General features: G+C 42.4%; 1 long non-coding RNA gene across 5 annotated transcripts; it reads right to left on the minus strand.

The window, feature by feature from the left end:
• Nucleotides 1-6743: 6743 nt before the first annotated feature.
• Nucleotides 6744-10052, minus strand: LOC123086703 (uncharacterized). 5 transcript variants are annotated; one of them, XR_006441097.1, is made up of 4 exons: nt 9832-10041; nt 8656-9710; nt 7471-8569; nt 6744-7042 (listed from the first exon to the last, which is right to left on the minus strand). It is a non-coding gene; the product is annotated as an uncharacterized lncRNA (long non-coding RNA). The 5 variants fall into 5 exon arrangements; XR_006441093.1 differs by lacking the exon at nt 7471-8569 and having other exon boundaries at nt 9832-10028; XR_006441095.1 differs by lacking the exon at nt 6744-7042 and having other exon boundaries at nt 7088-8569; nt 9832-10029.
• Nucleotides 10053-10352: the final 300 nt, after the last annotated feature.

A 10352-nucleotide genomic window follows, 5' to 3' on the forward strand; every position in this document is an offset into this window, starting at 1 on the left:
GTTTTCAGGGACTTAGAATTTCACTAAGTCTTTTCCCTGCTGTTATTTTTATGCCATGTATTCATGTTGCTACAGTGGGATCCATGCTTCTTTTGAGTATGTTCAGTAAGGATGATTTGGACATATGGCCATGCTCTATCCATCCATGTCCATGTTTTCATTTATGGAGTGCCCTAGCATGACTCAATCGTGCTCTACTTTTGCTATAAAATGTTCCTGGCAGGTTGTTTACGTGTTAATCAATTTTGCCAAGGTTGTTGTAGTTGATCCATGCATGCTATGAGATTGTTCTTGCCATGGTTAGCTTCATGAACATGTCTTCTTACTATTGCTATGCTTATCTTGTCATGCAATGCCTTGTGCTGAGGGAATCGAGCTCGCAAAGATGCCTTCATAATTCTGTTTGCCATGTCCAGATTCTGCTAAGTCTGAATCTGTTAAAGAAACTTGCTATGTTTACATGGGTGCCATCATATTTTCTGTGCCCTTTTGGCTTATGGTCAGTAAGGGACTTTTGTTCTATGCTTTGAGTAGATTCATGCCATGCCTTTGTTTGCTATGTTATGTTCCTGTAGCATGTTGTTATCTTGCTCTAAACATTGCTTCCTGACATGTTATTTTCACAAAGTCTGTGAAGTTGATATCTTTTGCCCTTTTGCCATGCTTGTTTGAACCTGCTCTTATGTGATTTAGCCATAGCTCAGTGTTCATCTTTTGTCAAGCATATTGAGTAGATCACTTCCATGTGCTTTGTTGTTATGTTGGAGTGCAGTAGCTTAGTTTCTTGTTGCATTCTAGGTGGCATCGTGTTGTTAATCGCAGAATTGTGCCATTATTGTTAAACTTGCCATTTGCAAACCGTGCATCCGATTTCGGTGATCTTTATATCGATTTCGACCAAAATCAACTCATATTTCCAGAGGCACACTTGGTTTGCCAAGTTGAGGCCTGGTTCAATCTTTTCCTTCCGAAGCACGCATATGCATTGCATATCACATCCCGCATGTCATGTCATGTTTTGCATCATGTTGCTTCACATTGCACCGTGGTTGATTGTGGTTTCCTTTGCTTGTGTTGTTGTCTTGGGTAGAGCCGGGAGACGAGTTTGTGATCGAGGAACCAGTTGAGTATGCTTACGAGGATCAAGCTTACGTCAACTCGGAGAACTTTGCAGGCAAGGTGACCATACCCTCGAAATCACTTCTATCTTTGCTTGCTAGTTGTTCGCTCTATTGCTATGCCGCGATAACTACCACTTGCTATATCATGCCTCCCATATTGCCATGTCAAGCCTCTAACCCACCTTTCCTAGCAAACCGTTGTTTGGCTATGTTACCGCTTTGCTCAACCCCTCTTATAGCATTGCTAGTTGCAGTTGATGATGGAGTTTGTTCCTTGTTGGAACATGTTTATTGTTGGGATATTATTTTTATATCTTGTTTACTTTAATGCATCTATATACTTGGTAAAGGGTGGAATGCTCGGCCTTATGCCTGGTGTTTTGTTCCACTCTTGCCGCCCTAGTTTCTGTCATACCGGTGTTATGTTCCTTGATTTTGCGTTCCTTACACGGTTGGGTGTTATATATGGAACCCCTTGACAGTTCGCTTTGAATAAAACTCCTCCAGTAAGGCCCAAACTTGGTTTTACCATTTGGCTACCTACCACCATATACCTTCCCTTGGGTTCTGCAGACTCGAGGGTCATCTTATTTTAACCCCCCCCCCCGGGCCAGTGCTCCTCTGAGTGTTGGTCCGAAACGGGCGACCTGCGGGGCCACCTCGAGGCAACTTGAGGGTTGGTTTTACTCGTAGCTTGACCTATCCGGTGTGCCCTGAGAACGAGATACGTGCGACTCCTATCGGGATTTGTTGGCACATCGGGTGGCTTTGCTGGTCTTGTTTTACCATTGTCGAAATGTCTTGTAATCGGGATTCCGAGACTGATCGGGTCTTCCTGCTAGAAGGAATATCCTTCGTTGACCGTGAGAGCTTGTGATGGGATAAGTTGGGACACCCCTGCAGGGTTTTGAACTTTCGAAAGCCGTGCCCGCGGTTATGGGCAGATGTTCATGGAATTGTCACGGCAGATGTCCTTAGTGTCAGGACTTAGTCGCGAGGCCAACGCATCTATGTGGTAGCTTGAGAGGGGTTGAGCGGAATCGAGAGAAGCAACATAAGACAAGGATTTAGACAGCTTCGGGCCCCGGGAAACACCATCCCGTAATAACACTACATGCTGTTTGTGTCTAGATCTCATTATGCTCATGACAGAGTCGTCGGTAAGCTGACTCTTTGTGTCTAGCCCTAGAGATTGTTTCATCTTGCTTGTCCCTCTTTGGGGAGCCCTGCCCCTCCTTATATATGTTGAAGGGGCGGGGTACATGACTAGTCCTAGTAGGATTAGGATTACTCTATTACAAGTGGAGTCCTAGTCTTGTTTCCTTTGTAGGAGAATATTCCTTATGCCTTTCCTCTTAAGCCAGCCCACCATAACATGAGATGGTCTTCTGGGCCTTGGGCCTTATCATCCATCTGAAACACCCGCCGGGTCACTAATGAGCCGCCAAGATCGGGCGGGTTACCCGTGAGTCACCAAGCTCCGGGCGGGTCACCAGTGAGTCACCAAGATCCATCCGGGTCATACATCCAGTCGGGTTACACCACGGGGTATATCCCCAACATTAGACCCCAGTTTAATTTGGATTTATCCATGTTAAACTAATCTGTGATATAAACACAAGAACAAATTTGACAGGTTGTGCTCCGGGTTAAATATTTTGTAAGCCGGCACCTGATCATCCTTAAGACCTTGTCATTTCCTTGTTGATATATACATGTCCATGATCTCATAGCAAATCTTCCTTAGAAGATATGTTTTAATTTTGTCAATGTAAAAAATCTAGATACTTCTTTTGAGAAACCCGGGTCAATAGGCCAGCTTCAGAGTCAATTTGCAGACATTGGTATCTTATAGAGAAATATTGTAAGAAATAATCCACTTGAATCGGCTTCCAAAGCGCCGGCTTAAAAAATATTGGTCTTGAAAAACTCATCTGACTTTCAGCCGGCTTGTAGAACTTGCCGGTTTAACATTGCCAAAATATCCGGTTTGTAAATATTGATAGCACCGGGTCATAATTGTTGTCGATGCCGGGTCATAGTTATTGGTGACGCCGGGTCAATCTGGTTTACTCAAAACTGAGAATTTGAAGATTTTTCTCCCTTATATCCATATTACCTGTAGCCCCCAAGTCTTGAGCAGAAACAATGTGATGACTTAAGAATTGCTTCAATATAAATACTGCCACTTTGAAGAAATCCATGTTGTTCATCTTAGTCACTAGTAAAGACTGAATACTCCATATATGTAGCCCCCAAGTGCCAGGTTGTCATGCTTGCAACAACCTGGGACTTGTAATTGCCTTATACTCATAAAAAATTTCAACCAGTGTAGCCCCCAAGGGCCGGGTCATTATCCAATAATGAGCAGGGACTTTATAAATATGATCATATAGACTTGAACAACAACGTGTAGCCCCCAAGGGCCGGCTCAGTAAGATAATATTGAGCTGGGACTTTATATATACTTCTTTTGAAAAGAACATCATATGATGTAACCCCCATCATGGGGCTTGAACCCACATCCACAAGGTTAAGATCTTTGTGCTTTACCAACTGAGTAGTGGACCCTTTAATATAATGGAATAAAACTTGTGTACCTTGAATTGTTGACAGGAGCAATTGGTAGCCCCCAAGAGCCGGCTCATTATGATGTGATGAGTCGGGTCTTCAATAAGGCCAGTAAAATTGTCTTTGCATTAGCCCCCAAGTGCCATGGTGCATGCTGGCAGTGACATGGGACTTGCATATTTGATATAATCTCAAACTGAATAATGTAGCCCCCAAGTGCCGGGTTGGAAGCCTGCAACAACTAGGGACTATTCTTACCATTGTAGAATAAATCATATCCATTGATAAAATAATAGCCATTGCTCCAAAGCGACTTTGAATACCTTATCTGTTGACAAGTAAATCCGGAGTTTAAATGCCCGATGGCTCTTGGCCAATGGCGATTTAATATGCCTCCATTGTAAGCCGGAATTTTTATAACCCAGCGGCTTATAGCCTTTGAGAAAATCAAGAATTGATAACCCTTTTGAGACACCAATTTCAATCTTTGATGATGGGCTAGAACTTAATCATTTATGTAAGTCATATCTCTGTAAATCCTGCACAGAGTTTAAACAACATATGCCCTGGTGACTTAACGTCAAAATCCAGGGCGGGTAACCACTCAAATGTAGTCTTATCCTGCACATAAGTAAATCACAAGATCCCTTGGTGGTTTACCACAGGGCGGATCATAATATCCCACATATAACCATTGTGATATTTAATTTGTACTGCCGGTTTACATGACCTGTGTAGTAAGGGTGATAACCCAATCCTTAGAAGCCAATACTTCCAAATATATGATGATTGACACATGATGGCGACTTATCGTCCAAAGCCAAGCCGGGTTTAAACAAAACCACACTTATATGCTTCAGATATGAGCAAAAAGTCTCAGAACCCAAAAGATTGTTTGCAAAAAGTTAAACCAAATAAAAATCGAGGTTTCTGATTTGAATACGATCAGTAAACCATTCCAAAGGGGTTAAGCTAGGATTCGAATATGATCATGTAGCCCCCAGTGGCTTTGGCATTGCGCCGATCAAGAGGGTACCGACAGCTATGTTTTCTTTGGTTCGAATACGACCTATGTTTGAACAGGAAGCCCCCAAATGACCCTGAGAGATTTTTAACGACCCTGATTCGAATACGATCCAAGTCGGACCCAAAAGGGGTTAAGCTATGATTCGGATACGATCAAGAAGCCCCATAGTGAGTTTGGCTTTGCGCCGATCAAAGGGGTTACGACAGCTATGTTCTCTTTGGTTCGAATACGACCTATGTTTGAACAGGAAGCCCCCAAGTGACCATAATAAGGTAAGCCGTAAGGCAAGAGATCCATGTTTGAACCGCACATCATGGCAGTAAGTTCTCTTTGGCAACCTTTAATTTTTCTATGAACTCGAATCTTGCAAGAGATTAATTCTTTTTGAACCGGAACTTTGAAGCGGATTTGAAAGCTTTCAAAACTTTGTGGGAGATAGATTGTCCTTAAGTCGGATGTTTGAACCGGATTTGAGAGCTTAAAAACTTTGTGAGAGACAAATTTACCTTGAGCCGGATGTTTGAACCGGATTTGAGAGCTTCAAAGCTTTGAAGGAGAGAGATATCTCTTGAACCGGATTTTAAACCGGAATCTTTATTTTGAACCGACAATTTTCTGACGGTCTTTACATTTTCATCAATATGGCGGTGTCCTCCGGAACCGGGTTATCATTCCCTCCAATGACCCGGAGTTCCCAAGTCATGTCATTGTAGCCCCCAAGTCTTAAGACTACTCGAGGAGTTGGCTTGAGACTCTCCATACTTGACCGTGATATAAACCGGTATGAGTCCTTCAACAACACAATGATATAATAATCCCTTTTTGAAGTAGACAATTTGTCCTGCATTGGAAAACTTACAAGCCAGAGTAATTGCTCTTTTAAAGAAAGCAATGTATAATGCAAAAATATAATGGATGGATTTCACCTGATATGTTAGGCCAGAAAATATCCACCACGGAGTTGATGATCACCATGGTGAAGCTGAAATCAATTATGGACGAGTCAGAGCAGACAGATGAATCGATCGCGGCGTTGTAAGCCGGTGTGGACGAGGAGAGTCAGCACCGGCATTGTGAGCCGACACGGACAGGCGAGTCAACCGTATGTTGATGTAGACCGGACTGCGGGGGACGGCGGCCTGTGCGTGCTTTATTGGGCAATTCGCACGGTCCAGACGAGTTGATGCGGACTGGACCACGGGAATAGTGGCTTGCACGCATGTCTGTCAAGCAGCGTGGCATGGACGAATGCTAGTGCATGCACTTTGTATCCATGGTATAATAGCATAAAAAATTGTCCTGTGTAAAAATATTATAGGGCAGAGTAATTGTTCTTTTGACAAAAAAAATAAGTGTCAATAAGATAAATTTAGATGGATATCACCTGATGTTTGTGAATGACAGATGATATGTGCGTAAAGTTCGTTAGTCAACCCGGTACTTTGAATAGGCCGGACCACAGGGCGGACAGTAAAACGACTGCAGCATTAGAGGCAGCTTAGACAGATGAGTCGGTTGTGGCGTGTAAACCGGTGCGAACGGGGAGAGTCGGCTGTGGCGTGTAAGCATGTGCAGATGGCGAATGAATTGCAGGCGCGGTAAACCGAGCGAACAACAAGTCAATCGCAGGCGCGGTAAGCCGTGCGGACGGGCGAGTCAATCACAGGCGCGGTAAGTCGTGCGGATGGCCGAGTCAGCCGCGTCATGTTGATGTAGCAGGGGCGGTGACTTGCGCACGTACTCGTCAAGCAGCACGACACGGACAGGTGCTAGTGCAAAAATAATGCTAGTGCGCGCCTCTTGTGCGACATCTTTTGTAATAAACAATAGTCCTACGAAAAAATATCACAGACCAGAATAATTGTTCTTTGATAAAAATAACATGTGCTAATAAAATATATAAGAAGGATAGCACCTCGTAGTATCGTGGAGTGGCCGTAGCAGTTCACAGCAATTAATACCAGATTAGTCAACTAGTACTAGTACTCCTCGTGAGCACCAAGTAGTACTTGTGGTTGACTAGTAAGCGTGCACGTGCAACGCACGTATAAAAATGAAGTCGGTCACACATACAATTATGCCACATGCAAGACATACAAATGATCTTCAGAAGTGCATCTAGATGTCAGTCACATATAGTACAATAGCACTGAAGTCATACTTCTGCATAAGTGTATTTCAAATAAGAAGTCACATACATTACAAAAGCAATAAGGGCATACTTCTGCAAAAGTGTATTTCAAATAGAAGGGCCCTTAGAGAATGTGGTGCTCAGAGTTTGGGTCTTCCTTCAGTTCCAGTTCTTGCAATATAACTTTATTTCCTGAATTTGCAGACAATTCAAGAATGGGGAAATATTTTTGAATGGATCAATGATGCAACATCATTACACGAGCTGAACATGAGCTTAACCGGATTCTTAAAATAAATGCATCACATTACAGACAAATAAAAGGCAATCTCCGCACAGGTTAACCCATGAGCAGCAAATTCAATGAGAATAACTTAACAGAGTGGATGAGAAAATTCAATTGGACGAATGTCTAAACGAAAGGATACATAACGAATATGATCCAGTAAAACTCCCTAAATTAGCCTAGTAGGAGAGAGAAGCTTTGAGTAAGTACATCATTAAAAAAGAATAGGAAATCTTAACAGAATTCAATGTAAACTTTAGCAAGAGAGAAGACGGCATAGATTCATATAAGCATCTACTAAATGTACACAAAAAGGGGATAATCTGGAACTAACCATAAAAAAATTGCATGCAACCTGTACTGAAGAAGTTACAATTTAATGTAGAATGCTTCATCTAAGGAAAACAAATTGATGCTCATTGTCGCCTTCAGCTAATTCAGCTGTCACTGAAGAACTGCATAATAGGTAAATGTCTAGTAATGAAATCTCACATCGATAAGAAATATAACTAAGAATAGAGTAGCACAAAAACTTCAATTGAAGCTGTGAGAAGCATGGGCTTGCATCAACCATCATGTGCATGATACACATGTTTTTTGTAGTTTGAGATAGAACCCAACTGTAGCAGTAAATAGAAAAGCCAAACTGTAGCCTAGCAATACACATAAGAGGTAGCACTGATCATGTGAATTGAAAAAAAGAAAGAATACAACCAGTAAAGACCCTTCAGATATACAATGACTACCTACACTCATCTTGATTTTACCGACATAAGAGTGAAAAATACAACCAGTAAAGGCCCTTAAGATGTACAATGACCACCTACACTCATCTTCATTTTACAGATGCGTAACTGACAGAAGAGTAGATTTGTCTAGATTGAGTAATCACAACTCCTCTTTTTTTTTGCGTTATCCCCACTTGAGGTGGTATTATCATTCTCATGCTTCATGACAAAATGACCCATTGTTCTTCACAGCTGTGTTTTAGTCTATAAGTTAAGTATAAAGATAAACAGAGACAACCAGCCCGTGTTTCTGCAAGTCTATAAGCATGTAAATATAGAGAGGATAGGCATTCCAAGGGGTTGTCATGGGTCTGCGAACCATCAATCTATCTATCATATAATGGATGGGAAATAGCCAAATCAATCTGAAGAAGAGTTTAGAGGTAAGAACAAAAAATTGACCTGGGAGGTAAGAAAAATTGCAGAGCAGGCAAATAAATATTTCACCGGAATTGAGGAACACACTACAAAGTGGCTAACATGGACTCCAACTAAACTGACAAATTGAGTTACACACTCGAGTATCGCCTGAGAACCTGAGAGCATCATATTACTATGCTAATAGCCTAGAATCTGAGCAGCAATTTACGCATTTGATGTTTCTGTAGATTCTCCTGACAAACAGAGTCCCCCCCTCCCAGCACCCTGAATCAACCACAAATGCCAAAAAAGCATCCTAAAAGTAGATTGAAGCATATGTACGTATGTATCTAGAAGTGGTTCATACTCACTCGAAGCCAGCCGCACGATCGAAGGACCTGAGGCAATGACGACTTCCACTTGAGCCCGTGGCTCCTGTGGCAGCAGCGGCTGCCACGTGCGCCCGTGTCCCCTGTGGTAGCAGTGGCTAGCGCGTCCAGGTGGCGGCGGCATGTGATTCCCGCATCCCCAATGGCGGTTCCCCAGTGATTCCCTCACATTTTCACATAACATAAGTGAGGAAACCAGGAACCTATGTCCAAATTAAGCATTCGCCAATAAGTAACATGATCAACTAAAGAATAATTAAACACGCTATCATGTCAATTTAGGAACCTTGTACCATTCATGACTAATCACATTGCATGTCATCATAGAATATTTTCTCTTTTCTGAAGAGGGCGCTTGGCAGGAGGACTATCACATCATACCACATTTGCTAACTAATATTTTCTTGAGAAGTAGTGCATGCTAATAATTTCATACAAGCTGATTCTTTCCTAAATGCTTGGCATAAGTGTCATTTTGTAAATCATAATCCCTTCACCTCAGCAAGTACAGGAAGAACTAACATAAAGGAACCATGCTAACATTTGGCAAAGTCTATGGAGGATTACAAATATATGCATCATCTATAAAGGAAAAATAGATAAATCTCACAGGGAGAAGCGTGGCATCAGGCACTTGATCTGGATCTCGTTGTTCTAACTTCTAACCACACTTATCTGTACCCCGACCGCTGTAATATATGATATTTCTCAAATTACAGAATGTCGGCATTTTCAGTTCTTCTTATAGGCTAATTAAGTTCCTTTGGTCTAGATATTATTTTGGTGTTCTTGTTCTTTTCTGTACAAAGACCGAACAGATAGAAATATTGTTGGATTATGATTACGCTAGGGGAAACAATCATATCATAGGCCATAGCAACAACACAACAGTAAGAAAGCAAACGCATTATCATTCATGTTTGAACTCTGGAGTGAATTTGTTTACAAGGTTAGGAGAATAGGGATACAGACTGTGTAGGAATCACACCAATCCCAAACCCTTCCAACAATCGGCCCATGAACAAAAATACGGAGTCCTGCACAGCATAATTCAGGAGGAAGTTAAAATAACATTTGTTTAATTCAGAACAATCCCGCGTGGAACAATTTAGAAGGAAGCATCAGTAAAAATAACAGGCGTAAATTAAGAAACCTTACATTTGCAAATGATATTGCAAGCCACCCAATGATGTTTGGGAACTGCGGCGATCATGAGAGACTGCAGGACCAATAGAAAAGAGAGCATCGTCAGTCAGTGAGTGCATGACTGAATGTAATTCCATCAGAGAATCAACCACGAGCAGATCCATGAACTAATACTCCGTACATTTAACAGTAAAATTGAACGAATATAGGACCAAACATGGGTCAAAGGGAATTCAAATATCACCCCTTTAGGACCGATGAACTCGGCGATTTGCCCAATGGCAAAGGCGATGAGTGCGCAAGGAGTAACTGGACATGAAGCTGAACTGGATGGGGCCAAGCGCGACAACGAAGGTGCAGAGCAAGGTGGAGATGGAGCTGTCGCAGAGCATGTAGGCGGAGGAGCCGAGGCGGGCCACCGTGTCCCCACCCATTGGGGACATCCCCGTGTGTTGGAAAGGCTTTCGCAAGTCCGACGCCGATCAGCCCCCCACCGCCCTCCTCCCCGCCGCTCTCATCCTGAAAGCTCATTG

This window comes from Triticum aestivum, chromosome 4A, assembly GCF_018294505.1.
Source record: "Triticum aestivum cultivar Chinese Spring chromosome 4A, IWGSC CS RefSeq v2.1, whole genome shotgun sequence".
NCBI classification, from domain to species: Eukaryota; Viridiplantae; Streptophyta; class Magnoliopsida; order Poales; family Poaceae; genus Triticum; species Triticum aestivum.